We start from the raw sequence: 27,039 nt of genomic DNA, 5'->3' as shown, positions 1-27,039 counted from the left end.
ATTTTCCGGTTTCGAAAAACCTTTTTTTTTTATTTTTGAAAATACAAAAATTAGTAGTTACTACGTTTCAAATGTTAAACGCATATCTTGCATTTTGGGAAAATTTTGTTTAGACAATTGCAATCATAATCAACGATGGCGTAAACACGTTTTATTGATGATTTTAAAGCTTATTTGTCACCAGGAGGTCTTATAAAAATATTTAAGCCGTTTAATTGCAATTTTCAAAACCAATTAAACATATAAAATAAAAAAATATGGAACAATGGCCCTATCAGGGCTAGAACAATTGCAGAATCCGAAAATGTACAAAAATAAAGTGTGTCGGATTTCAAATCTAAACGTCTTTACCTTCCGCTAAAGGTAGAAGTAATTCATTCGCAAGTTGAAAATCTTCTTGTATCAGCCGAGCTATGAAAATTACAAGTTAAAGGAATCGGAAATAATTTCGCGGTGCCTAGAAATTGAAATGTATTTATGGGATTTTTTTTCTCGAATTAGCAGGTAAGTAGATATGTGAAAATATACAAATTTTATTTTTGTTTCGTTCTCGGTGATTTGAAAACGATTAGAAAAATATTAAAATTGAAATGAGTTACTGGAAACTGTGGGAGTGTGATATACAATGCTTTAGGTTCTGTTCTTCAATGTAATTCAAATTACCACAACCCTCCAAATTTTTCAGGCCCTTATGCAGGGTTGCGGTTTTCTAGCTTCGGTTAACCAGCGGCGCCCGTCCGCGCCAGTTACATAACGTCCGTTGTCATTTTCGCGGTTTTGAAAGCGTAGAGAAATAGGCGCATGGGCGTGCCGTTCGGGTATTTAAAACACTTCGATAATAAGTGGTACAAGGCGGCCGAGCCGGAGAAAGTAGATTTTTCCGGCATTTACAAACTGCTTCAAAATGAATTCGATATTTCGCTCGAATTCGGATCGATCGCGTTCATTGTCGTATATTTATTTAAACTATTACGTTTTTAAAAGTCGTCGAAGGTTGACGGTGTTTGTGCGTGGAAATAAATTATTTGGTTAAGCAGATAACGCAACGTAAGGTAATCAGATAATAACCGTGAAAATTGTCGACTTTTGGGGGCTTAAGAAAACAAAATTTATACAACTCTTCATTTCTCTGATAGCTTTGGTAAACAATAGACGATTGGAAGACACGCCCAATGTAAATAATACAATGTGTCAATAATAATAATTTTAGGACTAACTGTTAATAGCGTCGAAAGGTCAAAAAATTAGAAAGTTTATTATTATAAGAGATAGAAAAAAGTTTAAAAACGGAAATTTTGGGGTTTCATTCCGATTCTTTTCACATCGTCAAAACGCACGCCACCATCACAATCGTAGGAAAATAGTATGTTATGCAACAAGTGCGGTAAACGGCATTTGACTGACCAGTATATTTGAGACGAACGGAGCGAGTTAAAAAGTTTACCGAACGTGTTGCATACTGTACTTTTTCTACGACCGTTAGTTTTTTGGTACATTTTCGTAAAACAACACGAATACATTCACTGACATGACCGACATGACAGAATTGGCAAACGTCAAAAAAGTTATTTAGTTTAGTTATCTATTTTTATTTTATAGGTTAGTTGAAAGTTGTCAAAATGTCGTATTAAGTATAGTTTGGTATGGTAATAATTAGCTTCTCAGAAATAACAGAGCCCAAACGTCAACAGCATATTCTACGTCCCCATTTCTTATACAATCCGATAACATTTAATGCACATATTGCATGGTTTTAATATTTTGTACTTTTTTTTTTCATTCTTTTTTCCTTAGTTTGTGACATTTTCCGTTGATTGTAATTGAGCAACTTAGTTGGATACCGGAAATGTATTATACATCGTGCCTGTGTAATGCGAGTATTAAGGGTCATATTTCGGTGTATTTACCACGCACTTTTCGATGTCGACGTTTCGCGAGGACTATCGAAATTTATTTTATGGGGTTATATCGATTCGGCCGTGAATATAAGGGGGTGACTGAACTCTGGCCGCGTCACTTTTGTTCTATAAATTGTACGGTCGGGCAAGGGCGGCGGTTTCTTTTTGGGTCGTCTTCTATAAAAAAAAAATTGATTCGCGAGGTTCCCCATAGGGGAATATATTAATTAGATTGCCGTATATACGAGGCGTTAATCTTATCGGCGTCCATCAGTCGTCGCGATAGCATTTGTTCGGCAGTTGCGTAACCGGAATGTGTGTCAAGTGCGTGGAACTTTTCACACGAGTTTTTATTGGCGCGATAATTTTATCTCCCGTCGGTTATTACGTTCGCCGCGACCTTTTTTTTTTTCAAAATTTTTCCATAATCGCCGGAAACCGAATTCCTTCCGGAACCTCGTAATCGAATTTCGTCCAAAGTTCCATGAAATCCGTTGGTAATGTCTGTAAATAATTTCGAAATTGAACATGCTTCCGAATTCTCTGGAAAAAAAATCAGAATTCCTTGGGTATCGTCGTTGTTTCTTCCTTTTTTTAGTGTCACTTTTTCCAGAAACCTTTACGAAATATTGACCGAAGTCTACTGAATTCTTCCGAAATCTTAGGCAAAAATTTCGGTATCTCTGTATGCCTCTGACACCCTTTGAAACCAAATGGAATAGAAGCGATACAAGCAGTGCCAATTCTACGTTGCCAAATTTCTCAACACCACTTCAAACAATGAAGCGTCCATAATATAAATTTTGATAGTATCGACTGCCTCAAATATGTTGGGAAGTGTTGCGGCTGAATAAATTTTCTGAAACAAGCACAGCTCCCCTAGAGCATCCTCAAAATCATCGGCATCATGCCAGTACGGGTTGGCTAAGGTCCTCCGGTGTTTTTGGCAAGATATTTGGTAGTGAAAAGATCTTGAGTAGTCACAAAGACAAAAAAATAATTTGCGGGTTAAAGTCTTGCCTTTATTTCTCATTTTTATCCATTCATGGCTAATAAAATATTTTTCTCCCTGGGGAGTAAAAATTTTCCTGTTTTTTTTTAATAGAAATTTTTCAAGAGTATTTTGATATTTGAGGGAAACACTCCCACTTCCGAATATTTGCCCACAACATTTCTATTCCCTAAAATTCAAGAATAATGAACCCTGCATGCACGCGAGTGAAACTGTTTTACGTTTAAGACCGGACTATGGCATACGGTTTTATTTCCGTCTGTCTATATTGGCGCCGACCTTGCGGCAAGTTAAGGCGTTCGGTTTACAATAGTTATTATTACATATTTTTCCAATTGACCGGTTTCCCGGTAAAGCTCGGGGCAAAATAGAAATCGCGAAAAAATGGGTTTGGCGGGGGCGGTATAGGTGTCAAGTATTTCCAACAAACTATAACGGCGGTCGTTAAAGACGACGCGATACACACAGGGCAATTGTTTCGCGAAAACGCCCACGGTTTTTAGAAATTGTGTTTCCAAATAACGCCAATAGTAATTATTAATTATTATCGCACTCATAATGATAACAATTAATTGCAGTTTAAAATCAATAAAATGTCTCGGAAATGTTGAGTTTATATTTGTTTTGTTTTTGTTCTCTGTCAACTATGCAGTTAAGTTAAATGATTTTTTCAAGCGTTATTTAATCTAATATTTACACCTTGGAACTCGGTATTTAACCCATGTTGAGGTCGTGTGATTATGAATCGACCTGTATATTGGGGCACGAAGTTTTTATACTCGGTTTTATGTTTGCGATGCTTGTTCACTCTCAGGTAGTACGCGATATTTTTTTTTTATGAGGGCTGCAAAAACGCTTGGTTTAGAAATGTTTTACTTATCCATTATCTATGAAATAAAATATTTTGAGAATTAAACTCGAAAAGAATAAGCAATAAACTGGTTGGAAATAACATTACATAAATATGTATTTATATTTTAAAGTTTTTTTTTCGGACTTGAACTTTTTTCCGTATAAAAAACTTTACATGTGTCGCTACAATGTACATGGCCTGTTTTGTTCATCTCGCCATTTTGGGTTCATTATCCAAAAGAATATCTCCCTAACAGCAGATGTGACATGAATACAGAACAAAAATGCGAATTTGAGCAATACAAAGAAAATAATTCAGTGGTCAGATTTTATGAGTGCTTTCCAAGATATAAAAATTCAATACTTCATATTTTTTACACAGTATACGCTATGCTGAAATATAATACAATACTATGCAACTTTAGATGAAGTTCAACGCTACTTTTATACGGCGGAATAAGGTTCCCATTAATGAAGTTTAAGGCGTAGGCGGTGTTGCCGGTTCTAACACATTAATTTTGGTTTTGGGTTATAAATGTTAAAATTATTTGTTTCGTTGCTGCATATGTCACCTTTAAAGGTGTTTATTTTACTAGTTTTCAATTTTTCGAAACGCAAAATTTTCGAAAACGAATGTAGAATCTAGGGTTAAATCCTTTTTTAAATCAGACTTGGTGAGATATAATTTATAAACATGTTAGGTTAGGTATATTGTTTTTTTAGGAAATTTATCAAGTGTTGAAATACTATATTAAATTTTCCATTGCAACAAACACTTTTTTAGGGAAATAAATTAAAACGATGTTAGCCCAACCTTTTAATCTCATCAAAACTGTGTAATGGAGCGTGGAAAAACTAAAATGTCGGGCTTGAAATAACGTCACAAACAATTACATCACAACCCGTTAATAGCGAATAACGTGACGAAATTTCAGAACAGGTGCAAAAAGTCAATGTTATTTTTATAAAAAAAATATCTAATGGTGGTTTCCGTAGTGGCGCCGTTGGTTTCGGATTAACGCGAATGAAAAAAAAAAAAAAACAATCGCCGATTACCATTGAAAACGCTTGTCGACGGATTTTCCGCAATTAATCTTCGCACTTTTATTTGGACATTCGTTTTCCGCGCAATCGCCGTTGACGCAACCGCCTCGTTAGTAAACAAATTACATCGGTAATCGATTCAACCTTATACCTGGTTCCGATGCAATCGTCGAACCGTTTTTACCTGGAATTCTACGCCGCTGACGCGATTTTGGCGCCGATCGACGGGCGCGGCGGGAAGCAACTAACGGCTGACCATTTTCACGAAAAGCGCGCGAGACGTCTAAAGTCAATCATACACCGCAATTTTATCCGTTCTCTTAGAATTGTGGTGTATGTAAGTAACAATGTTACTCCTCAATTCCGAAATATTATCCGACGCCATTTTAGACGATACGATATATATTTTTTGTTCCATTAAACTTCTAATATATAAATACATCTAAAAAGAAGTTGTTGGTTGATGGTAGAATTCCAACAGTAAAAAGAAAATTTCACTCTACTGAAATAAATTGTGGAAATTGAAGTTATCAAATAGTATGTGCAAGTGCGGTAAACGATCTAGCGTGCGGGAAGCGTCACTTTACCACTTCAGTTTCGTTTTCCACGAATTCGAGCCACTTCGGACATTTCCGGGATTTTTCGGAGATATTTCCCACGCTTTGAATTTTTAACGTTTGTCATGTTGTTGACATGTCAGTGAATGTATTGGTGTTGTTTTGCGAAAATGTAGCCAAAAACTAACGGTCGTAGAAAAAGTATAGTATGCAACACGTTCGTTAAACTTTTTAAGTCACTCGTTTTTTAAACACTCGCTCCGCTCATGTCAAATGAACTCGTGAATCAAAAGTTGACCAAACGTGTTGCATACTATACTTTTTCTATGACCGTTAGTTTTTAGGTACATTTTCGCAAAACAGCACCAATACATTCACTGACATGTCAACAACATGACAAACGTCAAAATTCAAAGCGTGGGAAATATCGCCGAAAACATCCGATTGCTCCCGAACCCGTGCGGTATAATCCCGGAAATGTCCGAAGGGGTTTGGATCCGCGGGAATGTGGTAAAGTGCCACTTCCCGCACGCTAGATCGGTTTATATTCAAGTATTTTACAGACGGGAGTAGAAAAAAATATTTACGGTATTTTGATCATTTTTTTAATTTTATAGGACTATAAGATTCTACTTTTTAGACGCAACCTATTACGTCTATTATGATAATAAGTTTAAATAAAGATAAAAAAATATATTTTTGTAATTGCTAGAGTTTTTATTTACCCTCTCCAATTGGATTTCTTTCCATTAGAATGCTCTTTTTTAACGTATTTTGAACTTTGCGTAAAATATGGTGCTTTTTCGTGTTACGTGTGTCCGAATATGCATGCATGTGATGGGGTACATGTAAAAGGGGTCCAAAAAACTTTTTCTAAAAAATTTCTTAAAAAGTTCGTTCCAGAGCCGTGTGTCATTTTCCCACTCATACTTATTAACTAAGGTAACGTCATGTGTTAATATTTTATTTACCTTATAAATTAGGGGAATGTTTTCTGAATCGCCCAGTATGTAATGCGTTTACATGTTACAAATTTAAGCGGATTTTTCGGAATAATCCACATGTATTTTGTGGGCATAATAAGAGGATCGTCGATTAAATTCTATTAGCAAACTTGAAAATCTGATTACGATTTTTTTGCACCTTATCGTTTTGAATAATACTCTCTTTTTTTTTTTCGATGACATCTCTAGGGTTCTAAGCCGAGTTGACCAAATTGAAAATACAAAAGTTTCTGTGACACTTCCGAAAAAGCCGAAATTATAGCATTTCTACTTTAATGGATACGAGAAACTGATATTTAAATCGGTTATAATCTTTAAACAGGCTCCAACCTCGTCATTGGTTGCGATATGTGCCAGTAATCTGACCTCAGCAACTTTGTTGCGATTAACCCTATCCAATATACATTCATAATCGTCATTTTTTTGCAACTTGTTCTAAGCAACCTATTTGGTATTCCTTTCCATGATATTTTCGATTTTTTTTGTTAATTCTGAAACGCAGCACCCTATTTGTTTTCTCGTTTCTTGGAAATCATCATTTATCTATGCATCTCTTGTATTCCTACAATCGTTTTGTCGGCGAAATTTTCCCATTTTTCGATGACTGTGCTTTTTATTATGGACGTAGTCACGCCAATAACAGGCGCCGCGACGTTGCCTCATCATCCCATCCTGGTCAGGAGCGTCCGAAAACCTGAAATGAAAGTTTTCTGTTTAACATTTGAGCACTTGCGTTAGATTTTTTATAATATGCTTGCCGGCGTGTCTATACTGTATTCTAAATTCAAAACATTGCCGCATATTACTAGCATGTTCGCCTTTGCTCAGAAACGTGTACGCAGACTTACAAAAAATTCGTCTCAGCAAGTGGCTGCTATGACTGCCACATGTATTTAAACAAAAATAAAGAAAATTGAGTTATCTGCTTTACGTATACAAGACAAGCTGTTTTCTGAATTTTTAGAATGCCCACAGCAATTATTATTTTTTAATTTCACTTAATAAAAAAATTATAAAATTAAAGGATTTCATCTTTCAAATGTTATATTACATTAAGTTTTCTTTATAATATGAATTTTAAGGAACCAAAAAATTTGAAATTCATTTTTCGCCTTGTCCACTATTTTTAGAATGCGCCCTTGTTTTTTCTATCTTTTTTTAAAATCTTTTCAATGTACATTTCATACTTTTGGGTACAGTTCAATATTTTCAATTAACAAAAGAGGTTCTTCCAAATTCTAAACACGGCCTTTCTTGCAAAAATGCAAAATAAATTTAATTCTAATTGAGAAAATTAAAATTAAAGTTCCTAGTTCCAAAAAAAAATTTCTCTAGGGCTGCTGATGCATTGCAAGTAACTTGTGAAGTTGGCCAAATTTTCTGGCCAATGGATACGAGGTTTTAGTCAAAGACGACAAAAATCATGTGCCTGGCCCAAATTACGAGGCAAACCTCGCCAGTAAATTTTCAGACAAGGCGGCATCATCGCGGCGGCGGCTGAATTCCCGCGCGGATGCGCGCGCGCTCGCCGCCTATGCGATTATTTTACTATCACGTTTCGTACGTCTGCACACTCATACGATGTCTCTTATGCACATATATATGTAGGAACGTTGCATATTTCGTTGGCGGATACGTCACACGGGCCGCAACATTGTAGCGCCGCCTCCGGTGCATTTAATCAGGTACGGGTGCACTCTGGGCTGCGGCATAAATCAGTATACGGTTTTCGCGGATGATGGCGCGGCGGGTCAGCCGGTAAAATTGAAGCGCCTCTAGTTCGATTACACAGGTCTACAAAATTAATTTTTTTGACAGAAACTGGAAACTGTTTTTATTTAATTTTGGTAGGCTGATTTCAAAATTTCTATTCGTTTATTTGTATCACGCAAGGTTTTTTTTGGCAAATATTAAAGAAAGAATAAGGATATTTCTAAAATAATGTATTTTTTTATTCAGTAAAAAAGCGAAATCCTAGTTTAAAAAAGCGAAAAAAACTTTATCCAGAAAACCGCGTTGTCTGGACATTCGGCTGTGTGTTTTTAAGGGGATATCCCGTTTTAACATCCAGCAGCATCCGCCTTAATCGTTATGCTCCATCTGGCTTGGTATCGCCGTTACATTTCTTTAATGTCCTGGCTAACTGCTCCAAGATTTTCAGGAAAATAGTTTAAGTGTAAAAACCGGAAATGCACTCTCAAATTCATATTGCAACCTAGACGATGGAAGTGTGACATATTTTGAACAATACTTTCGTAGTTTTCGTCCTAAGAAACTTGTCAATTATTTTTTTTAAACGAAACCCAGGCGTTTTTCTCGACATTCTTCTTTTATGTACCGCACATTTCCTAATTTTGAAACTAAGTCAGGAAAATTGTTGCAATACACTAGCGGTCCTTCCTGAGAGTAAAATATTGATGGAACAGTAGATGCTTGTCTCAAAGTCTGGACGCAAGCAATTCGGATGCGTCCTTTGGAAGGTGCAAGTCGCTCTGGCACACTTCGGGCTCTCCGAAATCTGCTGTGAAATCTGAGTCATATGGGTCGAAATTAAGATTCCTCCGATTCTGACGATATGACGTTTTCGGTACTGCTACAGCTGGTCCATGAGAAACTGCTCGAATAGCAAAGTCAAGATTGGGATACACAATTTGTTTCTTTTTTTACATTACATTACACTAACAAAAATAACAATCATCACGGTGATTCCTAGGCTCTCGCCACACCACAGGAACACCAAAGCTAAAACATTTCTTCCTACCTTTTTGCCAGTTGCATAATCCTTCGACGCAAACGGAACAAACAGTATGAGAAACCCAGGACTTGTAAGCGTGGTATACATTTTTTACAAAATAAGTTATAGGTTGCCTTTGCTTTACTACGACATATGTACCACAGATATAACAAAAGTTATTTGGATTGTCCACACAATGTCTCTCGCGCCCAACACAACCAAACTGCGCATAAGCGAGTTACTGTATTGACGCTTCTGCGCCAACTCTGTTGCTTTGCAGAGAAATCTAAAATTATCCAATGTTGCCAAATAACATTTAATTTTATAAAAATCAATTCATCAATGGGTATGTATATTAATTAAATAACATTTTTAAGATATAGAGCGACCTGATACAGAAAAATATGGCGTTTTTTTTTTTAAGTAAACAGATTTCAAACATCAAAATCACTGTAGGACCTGTGTTATTGGGCGTTCGATTTGTATACTGTGCCCGCTGATGCCTGCCCGCTCGAGGGGTTCGCAGGAATGTCGGACTTTTTTTTTGGACGCTGCCGCGGTTCGGCGGCGTCTCCGCAATTGGTATTTCGGGCGGTAACGAACCGGATCTGACAGTTGACGTTTCAGTTTTTTGCCGCCAACGTCTTGTCGTGGGGTAAAGGGAAGCGAAACTCTCATTAGTTCGGTATATTAGGATTTTTTTTAAAAGATTGGTGCATTTTGAGTTTTTTTAGTTAAACGGAGCGTTTTGTAAAAGGGAGTTAGAAATTTTTTCTACTCCCGTCTGTAAAATACCTAATTACCCACCGATCTAGCGTACGTCACTTTACCACGTCAGTTTCGTTTCCCATGAATCCGAGCCAATTCGGACATTTCCGGGATTTTACCGCACGGATTTGAGAGCAATCGGATGTTTTCGGAGATATTTCCCACGCTTTGAATTTTGACGTTTGTCGTGTTGTGTTTGGGAAAATGTACCCAAAAACTAGCGGTCGTAGAAAAAGTATTGTATGCAACACGTTAGGTAAACTTTTTAACTCACTCGTTTATTAAAAACTCGCTCCGCTCTTGTCAAATAAACTCGTGAGTCAAATGCCGTTTACCGCACTTGTTGCATAATATACTATTAAAATGCAGGGTGATTTGAAAGTGTCGCATTTCGGTTATGCGTTAATTTGTCGAAAATATGAAAACTACTAGTCTAGAAAGAGTTTTTTACGTAAGCTCCAGCGCCCAGTTTTCTTCTCACACCGAACAAGAAACGATCTAAATTGTAACATTTTCAAAAGCACCCTAGAGTCAAAAATTCACTTTTCATTTCATAAAGACGCAGTCTTGGGTTGCGAAAACCGAAACGCGCTAGCTTTATTAATACACAGGCATAAGGTAGAAACATAATAAAAACACAATAAAGGTTAAGTTTTTTTCTTGAGAATTTCTTGTGTATGCCGGAGCTAATACTAATTAGAAATTTTAAAGTTCAGACAAAATACAATTTACTTTTGTTTAACGGTGTTCTGTAGTGTCGTGAATAGCTAACTAGGTCCTAGACATATGAAAGTTATTAATTTCAGCGGCCTCCCAGAAAACACCAAAATTTTGTCAAATATTTAATTTAATTTTTTTAATTTAATTAATTTACACATCGTCGTTTAAATATCACGCATGGAATCGTTCGGTAAAATCTGACCCCGCACATTGTTAACGGTCCGTATAATCTGTTTCGTTCTAAATGTCGGCCTATAGTATGTTAAGTAATTCGTACATATTAAATGGTAACAAGATAACATTCATAAAAAATAACTAAGATTATAGGCACATATCTGTTGTATTATTGTGGATAATTATAAGTAATTACGTTGCGTAAATTAGCATACTCATTTATCAGGTCGCGAGGTTGTACTGTACTGTATACGTACGTTATGCACCGTCGCGACTAATATGGTTGCCCTGAGTCACCGACTACTGTATATACGGGGTGCTCAAAAAAGACGTGACAAAGTTTTTATTTAGTATTAGTTCCCGGATTTAGCCAAGAATCCATGGAGCTTAAAAGTTCTGAGATTTCGAATTAATAATAACAAGCTGTCAACGTCGCACCATACAACGACATAACTTTTCGTAACGTGTATACTGTACATCTAAATCACCCATTACTCAAAAAGTTTTCTATTCATTTGCTGCACAAAATTTGCGAATTTAAGCAGTGTTTGAGAGTTAAAATATTATTGGTGTCATATTGTGACCAGCTTACCGCTTGTGCGAGATGGTTATATAGCTTATGGTCGGGTTTTTCGTGGTCCGTACCGGGAACTAGAATAGTCCCGACAACCTCTTCAGTCCCGGAACGTGCAAACCCTAGTAGCGCCTAGAGGGTGTTTTTTTTTTGTTAGAACACCCCGTAATGTATGTAATGTAACGCACGATCCCTGGAAATTAATTAATCAACTCCTCCCGCACCGTAATTAATTACACAGATGGGTCCCCCCAAATCGTAATACACAGATTATCCCCACGAAATCGCTGGGCCCCGACCTTTATGATTTAACAACAGTGTTGTCTGGGAACCGGTCGGTGCCTTTTTTGTCGACCGGTCCGCTCTGCTGCGACCGGTGTTGCCATTTCTATCTTTTGCTATTTCGAAAAAATCAAAAACTTTAAATTTCAAATGGAAATAAATATCGTAATTGTTTTTGTGATTATTAATTCGTTGGTTTCTTTGAAAAACTCCAAAATCTTTTTCTTTTTTGGAAAGGTATGCGTTCGGTTTGGGGGCCATTTTGAAATGCGACAACCCTGCCGACGGACGAACTGTAAAATACCAAACAGAACCGGACTGAGCGGCGAAAGTTGCCCTGATCTTTCGAGATCGCAATCGCGCGCGGGGCCGTAATCGCCGTGGTTATCGAAAAAGTCAATTCGGTCGGTTTTAATTTTTTTGATATTGGGCGTGTCGCGAACGGTATTCGTGCGATCCGTTCGTTCGGATGACCGCCGCAGAAGCAAAGCCGCGTACCGCCCACCAATTCCGCAACATTGTTTAAAATGATTCAATTTTAATTCCACTATTTTTTGTTTAATTATGTTGAGTTTCCGATCTTAATATGACTGGACGTAGTTGCTACTTCTTCAAAGTTCTTTTAAATGGTTTTGATTAATTTCTGTCAGACCTGTATATCTCGCATAAATAAAAACACGTCCATATTTGAAGCCTGCAAAATAATTTCAATAAATACACCCTGCAGTACAGTTTGTACCTGGTAACGGACCATGATCCATTAGTCCGCAACCTAATGTTTAGTTAAAAAATAAATGGAATTCAAGTTGGTTTAGTTTCAATTCAATTTTTATTTATACTACGCAATTTATACTGAAGTTATTTTAAATATTTTAATATTGTCGCTTTTTTCAATTTAAAATTTTAGACGTATTTCGTGTAAGGTAAATTTTACCGATTTTGCGACACTATTAAACATTATTTTTTATGTGGAAAAATATCTGTAAATTTTACCCATAAGGAATCCTTTATTAGTTTAGTTAAATGGTTTTCTATGTATTGCAAAATGCTTTTGTCATTGCTTTAGCCTTACTAATACAGGTTGGTAGAAAAATAACCATTTGGATTTCGCTAAAATTATTGTTTATCACAACCATAAATGAGTTGTTTAGATCTACAGTCAATAAATTTTGTTTAACTGAAATTTTCTGATTAATATTTGGTACTTTTAAGTGTATAAAATTAATTATTTGATTCATTTAATGTTGTTTAAACTATAATCTTTAACAGTATATTGTTTTCTTCTAAACTTTTGTGTAAGTTAAATTTTAGGTTTAAATGAGAGAAACGTCCAAGGCTTTTACCTTATTTTCACTATTTAATGTGACATCGAAAACTTTATAATTATTTCGAATTGAGGTTGTTTTTCTTGTAAATGTTATAGACGAACATTTCGTACGATATTTCAGTTTTTCAAAAAACATTTGATTTTGATTTTTTCAAATTTAATTTTTCTGAATCTTTCTAGATATCCGTTATTACAAATGTTGTTTGTATCTCCTCAAAATATTTACACATATCACGCACTATTTTTTTAAAAATTACAATCGCAATAATTTTATCTGCCTCATTTACTGGAATTTTTACCTTTTCGTAAACAAATACTTCAAAAATGCTAGTGCATATTATCAGCTTGCTCGCCTATTTATATTTTCACTCTTATCCATTGAAAATTTCGAAATAGAAACATAGTTTTTAGTGTAAATAAACAATGTTGAATGTATATAAAGTTTATTTAAACATTATATAACTTTATAAATTTGAATGTAAAAATGACTAAAATTATTTTTGAACTGTCATAGCTATTCTACTGATAAAAATATTTTTCTGTAACGTCGGCGTCGCGTCGCAACCATGCCTAACTGGCGCAGTCGGTAGGATCCAGTAATGGGTCGACCCGATTCGGTCGGGCGTGTCTACCGTATAAATTTCTTCTTCTGATGAAATTGCGAACTGCTTTGGACGGGGTCCAACGCCGCGCGGGGCGGATCGGATCGCATTTCGGCGGCAATTTCGTTGTCGGTCGCTCCTGCACCAGCGACGGATTAACGGCCGTCTTTTTCTCGTTAAATTTATCGCGGGCCGGGTAATTAATTCGTCACAGAGACGGAAAGCTACGTCGTTTCGTACATATATACTTTCTCCTCCACGTAAACACTGTGTTATGATGTGGATCTTGTTGGATACAGGGTGTTTTAATAAAAGTGCGTGCTTTCAAAAAATATTATAAGGAAGCAAAGAAATCATTTTGTTACTGACTGAAAATGGTTTAAGATACCTAAAGGTGGAATTCACCTTGTGTTCCTCATTTATAATCTGACGAATATGTCATGCTCATTCTAAAGTTTTTGAGGCATCCTCGAGGTCTTAGAAACGACTACGAATGGCGTTCTAAACGAAATTTAGATCAAATGCCGTTGATTGGATCATAAATATTGCTGCTTTTTTTAAGTTTAAGTTGCAAATAGTTTAATTATCTCGAGTATGACATTTATTTGAAGTAATTTATTGATTCGGTCATAATTACTTGCCAAAATCCTAAATAACGTTTTGGGATAAAATAATTGACACCGTACTATACAAAAATGTTAAAATTTTGTCGTCACCAGTTGCATTTGTTGTGTAGACTAGTCACTTAGGTGAACCATGTTTTCGAATTTTGAAACACCTAACAGACAAATACACATATCAGTTCGTACATTTGCGGTTTTCCAAAGCGCAACCCAATAAGCAGACTCGATATTTTTTAAAAGTAATGTTAGTCAAATTCGTGAGCGTCTAATAGTTCGCAGGCTATTCAGATCTTGAATGGGTCTTGGCTAGTGTTGGGATTGGTCAATTGACTGAAATTTGACAACACTGCTGCGTTTTTTTTTCCGTTTCCTGTCGCCCGCTGTCCATTCGTCCAGAAGTTTTCGAAAGCGAGAGAAAGGGCGGTGGAGTAGAAGAGAAGAGTTAGAATGATATTTAACTTATAAATATAAATTTCATACTCGATCGCGTTGACACAGCGCGGATACTTATTAATTACAAAAAATGAGAAACCGGGCGAGTTTGTTGCACTTGAAATCGGATTATTTCAACCTTCGCGCGTTGTTACGCCACACCATTTCCCAGATGCTGACCGATGCGGTTCGCCGACGTCGCCATTCTTTTGACCGTGAAACAAGGTGCAATGAACACACGGATACCGCCGATCTTTCGGAATTATTACAAGCGCCTTCTTCGATCCCGGAGTCGATTTTTCGAGGTTTCGTATTTTTATTATAGATCGCGATGGTAGTCGGTCGCCTCTTGCGAAAAATTCATTTGAGGTCGGCGACCCTTTGAAATCGCTTCTTAATCCCCACACACGCACACGCACCCGTTATTAATTATGCATTCCTGGTCGGTTTCGCGTTTTAAGCGTGGCAGCAACATTTACACCCCCCCCCCCCCCACAACCAATCAAGTCAAAAGGTACAATTTGACAACGCCGCGAAAACTTGCAGAGATTGCAGCATTCACACCCTTGTGGTAGCAGACCGTTTAGGCCAAAGTCAATTGCTATCTACACAAATCTAAAAGAAAGGAAAGATTATTACCTAAAATTTCGGAATTTAAATTCAGGTACAATTGTGGTCCGTAATAGAAAATAAGTTTATACCTACCTGTGTTTAATATTCTTTGGTTTGGTATACTACTTAGTTTAAGTTTACTAGTAATCATTCTCATTTCGTATATAATACAACCAGTATGGAATCGTGTACGAATTATGCAAAATATGTGCGAGTCTAGTGTATCTCAGGAGATGCTGCCGCCCAAATGTAGAAAAAACACTATTCTGTTGAGACTAAGGAAGTTATAAACAATGTTTATTTGACTCTCATTGAACGTGGTGCCAGCAAGCAAGCATCTTTAGAAGAAACGGCGACATTGACGAAAATTCCAACATCAACTGTATGGAAAATTGTGAATAATTCCATTTCAGCGAGGAAAAAAAGAAGCGATGCTGACATTTTCTCGAGTGTAGATGAAAGGGATCAAGATATAATACAGCGTAAAATTTACCAGTTATACGAGGAACAAAACGTGCCTATATTAGATATCTTAATTAGGAGGCTTGAAAAAGATGAAACCGGTGTTAAATGTGGCAGAACTACCTTATGGAAGTGTGTATTCAACACATGGGTTTTAGACTTAAATAAATTGACAAAAGGCAAGTTTTAATGGAATCTTTTAGAATTCGGAAATGGCGCCTATAATATCTAGAAAAAATTAGGATTTACAACAAAGGCCAATTATTTACTTGGATGAAACCTGGTTCGACACTTATGATACCTCGGAAAATGGTTGAGGATTCCAAATGGACTTTCTCTGCCTGCCAAAAATATTAAGATTCTTCTCTGGATTACCATGAAGACACCACCGCTGATTTATTTGAAAGTTGGTTTAAAAACAAAATATTTCCAAACATTCCTCCTAATAGCGTCATTGTAATGGACAATGCTTGATCACAGTAGACAGTTGACTAAAACCCCTTCCTCATATGATACAAAAGCAACAATCCAAAACTACATATATAATAACGACATTTATTTTCACGAAGATTATACCAAAAAGCAATTAACTGAGGTTCTACAAAGCTTGAACCTACAAAAGGAATACTTCTGTGATAATTATGCAAAAAATCTAGGGCATACAGTTTTAAGGCTTACCACTGTATATTTAATCCCATTGAACATGTTTGGCACCAACTGAAATCTGCCATTCGTCGTAACAATGTTTTTCCCCGTGTTAACTCCAATGTCCTCAAATTTATAGAAACCGTAGTTTTTAAGATCCCTCCACAAAGTTGGGCAAATTCTGTTAAACATATAGAAAAAGCAGAATAATCGTATATCCATATGGCAATTAATATAGAACAAATAATAATTAGAATAATTTGTAATTTTATTTTAGATTTAAACATAAATAAATAAATATTGTTTAGTATCTTTCCTAACAAAACCCCAAATAATTAAATTCTAAGCAAAGTACGGACCTGTTCGGCCATATTTCATTCTTACAGCTTGCCCGGGTCTTTCCTTATTTCGTATCAGTTAGTCACTTTCTTATATCTATGAACAGACTTTACAGTACGTAGCGAAGGCCTCCGAATGGGCGATGTTTACGCCGTCGCTTGGCAACCGCTCGCGTCGCTTTATCGCCATTCCCGTGACATTTGCGCAGCGTTGGGCACGTGGCTGAGCTTTTCTGGAACGTGCCACTCGCGATCCTGGAACATCGTATAACAAAATTAAACAAGTTTTCAGAAAATTCATAGCGTTCAGGATCAAAACCATTGTTTGAAAGGTTTCGCATAAACGAAAACTGCCACGAATTACTTTTTATATTGACATGTATGTTTGTTAAAATTACATAAATTGGAAGTTAATGTTTCTAATGTCGTGATACTTGGCAGGTGGCAATACCGATACTGAAAATTGGTTAACGTGAAAATTTAAAATATGTTATACTCGTACTAACTAAATCATCTTGAAATTTAGATATAGAATTGGATAATATTTGAACTCCACATGAAGATGTTGTTTCCTCATTGCGACTTACTGGTCATCCAAAAATTAGATGCACACTCCTTGCATCAAATTGTAAAATTCTGAACATTTCTGAACTTTCACATAATTGTTAAAAATTACATGTTGTCGTTGGCTGCTTTAGTGTTAGTGTGCCTTAATAATTTTTATTTGTTAAGGCTAGTAAGTGATGCCGAAATTTTCAAAAACGCGGTTGCTCTTGCGGCCTCCTTGATGGCTCGGACCGATAACGGTTATCAGTTCGACCTATATTTTGTGCGACGCCAGTTGTTAATTGATAAGGCGCGATATAAATGTTTTTTAAAAGTGATAACGTTAGAGAGGTGGCATAATCGGTGAGAATTTCGTAGAACGTCGTCTTGGGAGAAAAAAACCACAACCGCGCTGGTACTCGGAAAACGGCAACAAATATGTGCACAAAATAAATTGAGCAATCGGTATATCGGCGTTCCTTGTAATTCACAAAATTTGTGCAAATAATTCGCGAGCGTACAACCGGTTCCTTGGAATCCTACTTTGTCAAAATTCATAGAAATGCGTTGTCGGTGGCTGGGGGGGAGGGTACTCCATTATATAACCGGAGATATTTACGACTTTTTTTTAAATTGTGCGTTTTCTTGCAACCACTTCTTTATTAAATAAAATGAAAGAAAAATGCACAACAGTTACTGGGTTTTAGTAGCTGCAAATATTGCGTCTGGATATTTTTTGTATTTTTGCTTCGTTGAAAAACAGCGGTCTTGAGAACCATTACATACAAAATATTTGGATATATCGATTATATCGAGTCTTTTGTGACGTTAAGAAAATAAAAACGACTTTTGGTTAATTGATTCGCGTTCACAAAAAAATTGTACGCGGAAAAATTAATGCGTACACTACTTTACGACATTTGTTGATAGAAGCACCAAAGGTGTGTTTCCTGTCGGTGAAATTTTAACTCTTTTGTTTTATGTAATTATTGAAAAATAGAAAAGAACCAACAACTAATCGTATTAATGACAGATAAAATCAAATAAGGAAATGATTAAATGCAATGTGATACAATAAAATCTGTCTAAAAAATTAAATATAACAAATGAAATAGAAAAAATAGCAAGGCAGACAGGATCTACTAATGCAGAGTGATAATAATATATTATGCAACAATTGCGGTAAACGGCATTTGAGTCACGAGTTTATTTTAGACGAGCGGAGCGAGTGTTTAATAAACGAGAACGTGATGCATACTATACTTTTTCTACGACCGTTTGTTTTTGGGTACATTTTCGCAAAACAACACGAATACATTCACTGACATGACCGACATGACAGAATTGGCAAACGTCAAAAAAGTTATTTAGTTTAGTTATCTATTTTTATTTTATAGGTTAGTTGAAAGTTGTCAAAATGTCGTATTAAGTATAGTTTGGTTGGTCTACTAAATCTTGGTGTTGTCGCGTTATTGTTATTTGTTTGTGAACATAAGTTTCAAATAAACTCATGTTGTGTTAAAAGCAGATTAATATCTACGCCGCGAAGTATTGCATTTGTCGACGATAAAATGCGCGCAGTATTCGATAAACAATGTAAATGGATTTTACGCATTATGCAAAACGAGCATCGAAATCCGAAGTTTTTTTCCTGAATTTTTTCGTTAATTTATCATCCGTGCAACATTTTGACTATTATCAGCGCGTGCATTACTTGCCAACTCTGCCAATAAAGCATCTTAAAGGTCAAAGGGCTTATGTGGCGTTCCACGTCGATACCGTTATCCGAAAACTGCAACGTCCAATGACAGCGGTTTCGACCATATGGTCGGGGCGTTTGATGGCGGCGCCCAAACCTCAAAATTGGAAATTAATTGAAGACCGCGTGCACGAATTTTTCGTTATTGACGCCATATGGGACGACCATCAATGTTAGGGTTGACGATGCAGAAACTCAATAGGTGATGGTTTTAGATGTTTGTCGCATTATTTCTTCAAACAGAAGACGATTGACCTGTTTATGGAATGACACCTTACCTCAAAAGTTGTAAAAAATATTAAAAAAAAACTTATAGTTTTACAATATTCTATTGTTACGTATACAGGATGTTTTTATGTTTTTAAGTTGATTTCTTTATAGACGGGGATTTACTTCAGTGGTTTGTGTTGATATTACTAAATACCGAGTGGTCAAAAATATTAAATGTTTAAATTACAAAAATCGTTAAGTTCCTATTTCCATTCCAATCCGTTTCCATTTCTATACTTTTTTCATACAACATTCTGAAATAGGGAATACGATATAAATGGAGTCTTTCTGTTTAAAAAGAAAAGTTTTCTTCACTAAATGTTAGTTTTTTATCACACTGTATTTATTTATTTATTTTAAAACAAAATGTTCATTATATCTCCCTGCTAACGTAATTTTTAAATATTTTGAAAGTATAAGTACAAGTACAAAGTACGAGCAACTTTCTTCTTTTAGTATTTTTAATAGTTATTACAGTTTCTGAAATAAAGTATCTTTTCATATTATCTACATATGGCAAACATCTAGTATGCCTAATGGAATCAAAAACAAACACATACGATAATAGATTCATTCACCACTCTAGGGAGCGAGATCAGTAAATTGTTTGGTTGCCGAATATGGCGTTTTTAAAACAGCAGAACGTCAAAGGTCAGCAGGGAATCTGCGGCATCGGTGACGACCGAACCGTATTATGTGGGTACACGTTTCGAACTCACGTCCATTCATCCGAAGTCGGCGGAGCCATCGGGTCGGCGTTACGTCACCCGCGACCCATATATATATATATGTGTGCTTTCGACTGATGCCGCCCAAGAATGCATCGATCACCCCTTTTAACATTCATTGGTTATTAACGAGTTACCACGTAATTTATGTTACGTTATTGTGTTTTGTTTGTTGTTTTTCTATTAGTTTCTGACGTTACGTTCACTTAACACGTTAACTTTTGCCGAGATGTTTTTAATGATGAACCACTTTATAATGATCCGCGCGACCATCTTTATTTAGAAAACCTTTATTCTTTTACTCCATAGTTTAATTGTCAGTTTTAAATTGACATCAAAACGGTGTTCTTAAGTGAACAAATGTTTAACGTTATATTAAATAGAAAAGTTAACCAAAACAATAAAATAATGTAAATGTAAGTAGGTTCGTTGATCATTAGTCTGAGGGGATGAGTAAATACACTCCGACGCTGTGGCAAATTAAACAAAACTATATTTTCTCTTATTTGAACTGCACCTACGTCGTTGCTTGGTATATGGACAATAAATAACAATTTTAATTTTTTAAAGAAAAAGAGTAAGTACCGCTTACTCTTTCTGCCCACGTCTTTTACGTATCTTTTCGTCTAACCGTCTAATCCCTAATGCCCTTGGTCAAGCGTCGTGACCTACTTTTAATCTTTCGTCGGTACGCAAAAATTTGTCGCCGACTCCAGGCACCATCCCAAAGCGGCTTCCTTTTGATTTGGTCTCGCCTCCGTTAATACAAATAATGTAAACATGGCATTAACAATCGGAGAAAACCGTGCTAGCGAAAACTAAAGGATTGGCATGCATATTAAAAAAAACTGATGTTTTTTTGCTATTCGTTTGCGATCTTAATTAATCAAATATGTAAAGAAATAATAATAATAGTAATAATTAATGCGACAAAGAGAAATTGAAGGCAACAAAAATTAAATTCAGCGAAAAACCTTAATCAAAATTAAATTCACGAAAGGTTTCCGGAACATGTTCCGCTAGGCCCGTTAAATTAGATTTACGTTTTAAGTATATTAACTCAATTTCTTTTCTGTTCTATCAGTTTTGTTTGCAGACACGGTATTTTTTGGTAACCTATTTTGTACAATGCAGAGCAATTTTCGTATTGGAATTTTATTATATTTTAGGGTAGTTTGCGTTGTGTTATTGACCAAAATATTAGGAGGATAGTTTTTAATTAGGTACTATTTCATTTTATATAGATTAGTTGTCCAACATTACCGAGAAGATTGTTTCGGTGCTCTCAGTTTTAGTTTTTGTACAACATTGATTTTTTGGGGAAACCCATCCCAAAACTAATGTTGAGGTTGGTCAATTGATCACTTCTTAATTGACTAGTCAAATTCGATCAAAATGTTGCAATTGTAGAGTGTTATCTATTATTATTTGATAATAACCTGTATTTTATATAATAAATTATTATGCGTTTCAATTGACCTATAACCCTCTTCAAGGAATAGAGTTCTCGTAACGATATACCGTTTTTAAAACCTTTTATGGTTTGACGGAATGAGTGTAAAACCCACCTGTAGTAAAGCAGAAGAGACCGCTCTTTTCAGCACGTATACCACAAGGTGTTAGCCGACAAAAACTGCGCTGTGCTTTTTGTAAATCTTCCTAAAATAGTCCTTACTTGAAGTAGCTCGATTTCAAGCGGAATTTGCCCATTAGCTAGGTTGATCTACATTTCCAATTTAAGAGTTTAAAATAATGACTCTAAAATATTTTCCTAGGAAAGCAATACACAATTTTATGTAGATAATTGATTTACTTCATTCTTATGCAGTTAAATTATCATATCCTTTAATTTGGTTTTCTGCATGCAATCGTAGAAGGCTATTTTTACATGATTTCTTTTAACGGACGTGAGTGGAAATCGGTGGTGCGATGGTTCCTGGAGTCCGGGACTAGTTTTTATGCGTACCGACAAAAAGTAGTGACGGTTGACCACGGGCATTCGGTATTAGACGGTTTGACGAAAAAGACGTAAAATACATGGGTCACGTGGAAAGCCGTGCTGCTTACTCTTTTTCTTTAAAAGGACGAAAGACGGGTCCTTGACGAATTATTATTGTCCATATCCCAAGTATTACGAAGTTGTGGTTCGTTCGAGAAATCTCACCGATGAAACTCTACACAAATCCGTCAGTTTTCAGTATTTGTTGTATGCACGAAGTACCGAAGTACGGTTCTGGAACGTTATTAATCGCGAATCTATTGAAGGTTACAAAGAGAAACCCATGCAAGGTAGGTCTGCGCTTAGGCCTTCGTAAAAATTTACCAAAATTAAATACCGGATTAAGTCGTAAAAACGGTAGTTGTTTGGAGAACTATACCCGAATATGATACTTAATACAATAAAAATATCGACTCCATTTAGAACGACGCCACGGCGACTTAACGCACAGTATAAAGATAAATTTCATTGTATTTCTAAAATTATTTGGGTCAATTGACGCAAAAAAAAATTGCCCTGTCAATTCAACAACCCTACCCAAAATTCCTTAATATTTTTAGGTTGTATAAGATTTTTGACTTATAATTTCTTATATAATTTGGTCTTTCTTCAAGACAGTGGCGTAATCCAAATCTTCAAAAATTATAGTTTTGAGTGAAATCGAGGGAGTCTTAAGCCTCGGCGCGGTTATTAAAGACGCGCGATCGGCGGGAAGGAAAAAATTGTCAACCGTGGAGGCAATTTAACCCAGTTTCGGCGTCCGCAACGCTCATCCGAAGCCAATCAACTTAGATAAGTTCTTGGCGTATCGATTGTTTGACATCGCGTCGTGGCGTGAGAATATCCAATCTCCCGTCCCGTCTTTCTTCGTCGCCGTGAGGCCGTCGCTTCCTTGGAAATTGTTATTTATAACCGGGTGATTCAGAGTAATTGCGAACGGCTTGTAACGTCCTTTAATCGTCGCCGCATATTTAATCTTGTTAACGTCTTTTTTTTTCGACCAAGCGCGGGCGCGAAAATCTATTATTCACGTCTCCGGAATTTTTATTGGTAACGGGTGGCGCGGGGGGTTTTAAGTTTTCGCGTTTTATATCCGCCACCGCACCTTTTCGGAAAACAGAACAATAATAAGAATAATAATGTCTATTTATTTGCAAATCATAAATAACGAGTTAGGTGTGCGAGGTGTTTATCGATCCACTTCTAAATATCGCGGAACGCGAAAAGTTCAGCGGGCGACTCGTAATATAATTTATTTAAATTCAATGGTTTGACTCGGAAGTTTTTGTTCTTTTCCATTTAATAGTAAGGACCATAAATAAATGTAAGAAAGGCGTGTGCATGCGTGGTAAAAATCATGAAATTTAATAATTGTGGATATTAAAACTGTATAAGGTTGTCCAGTCGTATTTCGACACCCACCTACATGCTTTATTATGGTAAAATAAAAGTTGTGGGGTTTATTCCGAACCGCCCGACTCGTCTGTGAAATGTAAAACCCACAATGAAATTACTGGGTCTATGTCAAAACATGACCGAGCACCCTGTAGAATTTACAAATAATAAGTTGTCCCAAATACGAAATCAAACCATTAAGGTTTCAAAATGATGTATTGCTCTACCAGCTTAAAACCTTCGTGAAGTTATAAAACTATCCCTAATAATGAAATATCCGAATATTCCTAATATTTATTTCGCAATCTCAAAAAAATTTGAAGTAGTCCCAAATACTAAATCAAACCATTAAACACTTAAGCCTCAAAATTATGCGTTGTTCTGACTTGAAACGGTCAGGAAGATAGGAAACTACCCCCAATAATGAAAATTCCAAAAATTCGACAGATTTATTTCGTAATCGCAACAAATGTCCCATTGATGAGCCACATAGGAGAGCTTCAAAAAGATATATTGGTCAACCACCTTAAAAACGTCCGAAAGATATAAGACTACCCTCAATAATGAAATATTTCAAAATTCGTTATATTTATTCCGCAATCTCAAAAAAATCTGAAGTTGTTCCAAATACTAACCAATACAAACCATTACAGAGCCGCTTAAGCTTCACAAGATATAAAACTATCCCCAATAATGAAATATCCGAAAATTCGTTATATTTATTCCTCCATTTGACAAACTGACTTGATATATTTTTCTCAAAAGGTTTACTTTAGCAAGATAACATCCATTTTTTCTTCTTTTTTGATAACATAATCCAGCTGTCCTTTTTTGTTTCTTTTTTTTTTAATGAATATTAGGAGTTTTTGTTAGAATTTGCTGAAACTATTATCGGAATAATTATATCATCAATAAATTAATAAATAAATGTTAACATAATGCAATTCTCTGGAGTCACTTCCATAATGGGTTGGTCGATCAACAACTTTACATCTTTAATTTTAAATCTCGTCTTACTTCTAGCGGTCCATAGGAGTCCTATTCGATTAGAATATATTTAAAATGTCCGTAAAAAAGAAATGGTGAAATAATGTTTATTTTCATAATAATTATCACATAATAAATAACTATATAGTACGTTTTCGGTTTTAAAATTTTGTTCATTTTATGAAACGCTGATAATCTGACAATCCTCGCCGTAACTGGGAGCCAATTTTTATTTTTCGCGATTAATGTATGTGTCTGGACGCTATGCGTGAGTGATATGGTACTTATTAACGATTCAGACTGTAGTCGATCGTTATCTCCATCTATCGGCAGCTTGTTAAACCGCTTAACGAGCGGACATTATTGCCAAAGGGTACATAATCGCGCCCTAGTACGGTTGGTTTTTGATGTACAGAGTGTGCCAGGTTTTTCGCTTCAGCATGATATTAAATATAATCATATATTTCCCAATATGCGGGGCGTTTAAATTAAGCTTTTTTTCATCATACCAGTTTTATATACAGATGTGCTAAATATATATTTTTATAATTCTTATCGGTCTTGTCTGTAGGGGTTTCGGAGGAAAGAAAAAATGGAACGCGTTCTTCGAAGCAACTCGGGAGACCTCCATTTTTTGGTTTCCGTCGTCTTTCTCGGGTTTATCACATTCTGGTTCGCTCTGTATTGACAACGGCGCATTGGGTGAGGGAAATTTGCATCGCGCGTGGCAGTTTTCATTCTCAGACCGCGAACGGCCTTGCAATTTGCGATAAATATGCCTATAATATATTTTTTTATGCTTTGGAACGTATTAATATAAAATTTTCCAAACGACCTTCCGTTTCTTGTTAAATGTCAAGTGCGAATGTTATTGAAAGAAATTTTTAAAACGCCACCGCGTGCGAAAATTATCTGTCGTCATTGGATAATATGCAGGAAAACACTTGCGGTAACATACTTGAATATCCCGCGAATTTTTAAGTGCTTTCACGCTTTGATTGTGTGATCGATCACTCAGACGCGAAATTTTTTATTAGGAAGCGCTGTGATGTTCAATGTTTCAAAAAAAGGTTCCTCAAATTTCTAGGGAAAATAGAGTATTAAAAAATAATGTTAGTTTGGCTCACGAAAATACTCTGTCAAAAAATTTAGACCACAAATTAATCAATTGGGTTATAACGTTACTACTGACAAAATTTTGATTTGTTCATGTGCGACGCTGAGGGCTGGTAGGGGTTGTTAATTATTGCCCGCTAATTTAAAAATGATTCCTTTGAAATACTCTAGATAAAGTAAAAAAAGGTACTGGATTTGGAGCTGTTTCACGTTCTATCTTAGGGAACAGAAGTGTTTCAGCTATGAAGTGAAAGTATTGTGAATTATGACCCAATCAAAGGTTTTAGTTAATATAAATTAGATTGACGTATCTAAAATCGTATTCGTATCTTGTGAAGGAGACATTTTCGGACATGTGTTCGCTAACTAAACTATTGTTATTTTTTCCTTGAAACTTAACGGCTGGGCAAATTATTTACATAATCAACATAATCGGAAGGACTGAAACAAATTGCCTTGCAGAAAAGTCTGAATTTCAGATTCGATAGCCGATAATTATTATATGGTGTCATAAACACAAATAAACCACGACAGTGATTTTTCCATAGTAAAGATTTCCATTAAAAAAGAGATCTTAAGTTAACGCAAAAAATGACATTCTTTTGTTTACGGGAAATTCCGGGTGTTGGCGACTTTCGTATTTATAATTTATTAATGTAATTTAATAATTGAATGCTTAGATACTTTTTACAAAACTTCTGGATTCCTCCTGCGTCGGTTTTAGCTGAGTCGAACTTGCTGACGTTTCGCCAATCATCCTGTTGGCTTCTTCAGAGCTTGACTGAAACTGTTTCGACTCAGCAAAAACCGATGCAGGAGGAATCTAGGAGTTTTGTAAAAAGTATTTGAAAGAAAGTTTTTTTCTTTTAATGTCTCCATCGATTTGTTTTGCCCGCGTCCCGTGACACGAAATTTGATAAGTAAAACTGAATTAATTTAAATCGAGACTCTCGACGTCAGCGCCGTTCAATTTTAATTGGACAATTTGTCGTCCGTCGACCGCAATACCTAATCGTTCGAGAAATTACCTTTTCTTAATAGGAAAACGTAACTCACGCGCGCCACATAATCAAAAATAGCATAACCCAATTTTATCTCGCAGCGCGGACCTCGTCTCTAGAATAGAGAGAAGGATCCGTCCGTTTTTTTTTTTTGGAACGAGAACGGCGTTTCGTTTCAGCTTGATCGTTTTATTTTACGTATCTGGCGACGAGGAATATTCCCGAAAATACATTTTTGCTTCCCGGTCGTGAGTCACGCGATATACGTTCGCATCGCCGAGCGCGCATGCGGTATCGCGTTTGCGGTAATTTTATCGTGACGACGAAGAACGTTTGTCGTGCGAAATCGAAATCGCGTCTGGTATGCCACAGGGATCGCACCTCGGGCCGTTGATGTTGTATGTCACCGTTAATGTTAGATTATTATCATCATATCATTTATTGTCATAGTCTTGAGTAGTATATAAAGTGCGTCCCATTTTTACGTTTTTTTTTATTACTAAAGCAAGCGTGTTGAGACTTTTGCGACCGAAGACCACTTTTTCATTAAACGAAAGGTGACATTTGCATTTTTAGGC

The 27,039-nt window shown here is 36.0% G+C and overlaps 2 protein-coding genes across 6 annotated transcripts in view; one reads left to right on the top strand and one right to left on the bottom strand.

Annotated features, from left to right (window-relative positions):
• LOC132698124 (N-myc proto-oncogene protein) overlaps positions 1–27,039 on the top strand; it is a 67,391-nt gene that overhangs the window by 5,901 nt on the left and 34,451 nt on the right. The gene's annotated exons all lie outside the window — the stretch shown is intronic.
• The window catches only part of LOC132698125 (tRNA dimethylallyltransferase), a 76,002-nt gene continuing 54,982 nt past the window's right edge, over positions 6,020–27,039 (bottom strand). For 2 of the 4 annotated variants that reach the window (XR_009618339.1, XR_009618341.1), the window contains 3 exons: positions 16,682–16,915; positions 16,356–16,503; positions 6,021–7,061 (listed from right to left, as the gene is read on the bottom strand). The gene's annotated coding sequence lies outside the window, so the exon portion shown is untranslated. Of the gene's footprint in view, positions 7,062–16,355; positions 16,504–16,681; positions 16,916–27,039 lie in introns of all 4 variants that reach the window. The other 2 variants (XR_009618337.1, XR_009618340.1) reach the window with 2 other exon arrangements.

Source organism: Cylas formicarius, unplaced genomic scaffold, assembly GCF_029955315.1.
Source record: "Cylas formicarius isolate icCylForm1 unplaced genomic scaffold, icCylForm1.1 PGA_scaffold_2__14_contigs__length_35257938, whole genome shotgun sequence".
Lineage (NCBI taxonomy): Eukaryota > Metazoa > Arthropoda > Insecta > Coleoptera > Brentidae > Cylas > Cylas formicarius.
This window is presented reverse-complemented; position numbering and strand designations above follow the sequence as displayed.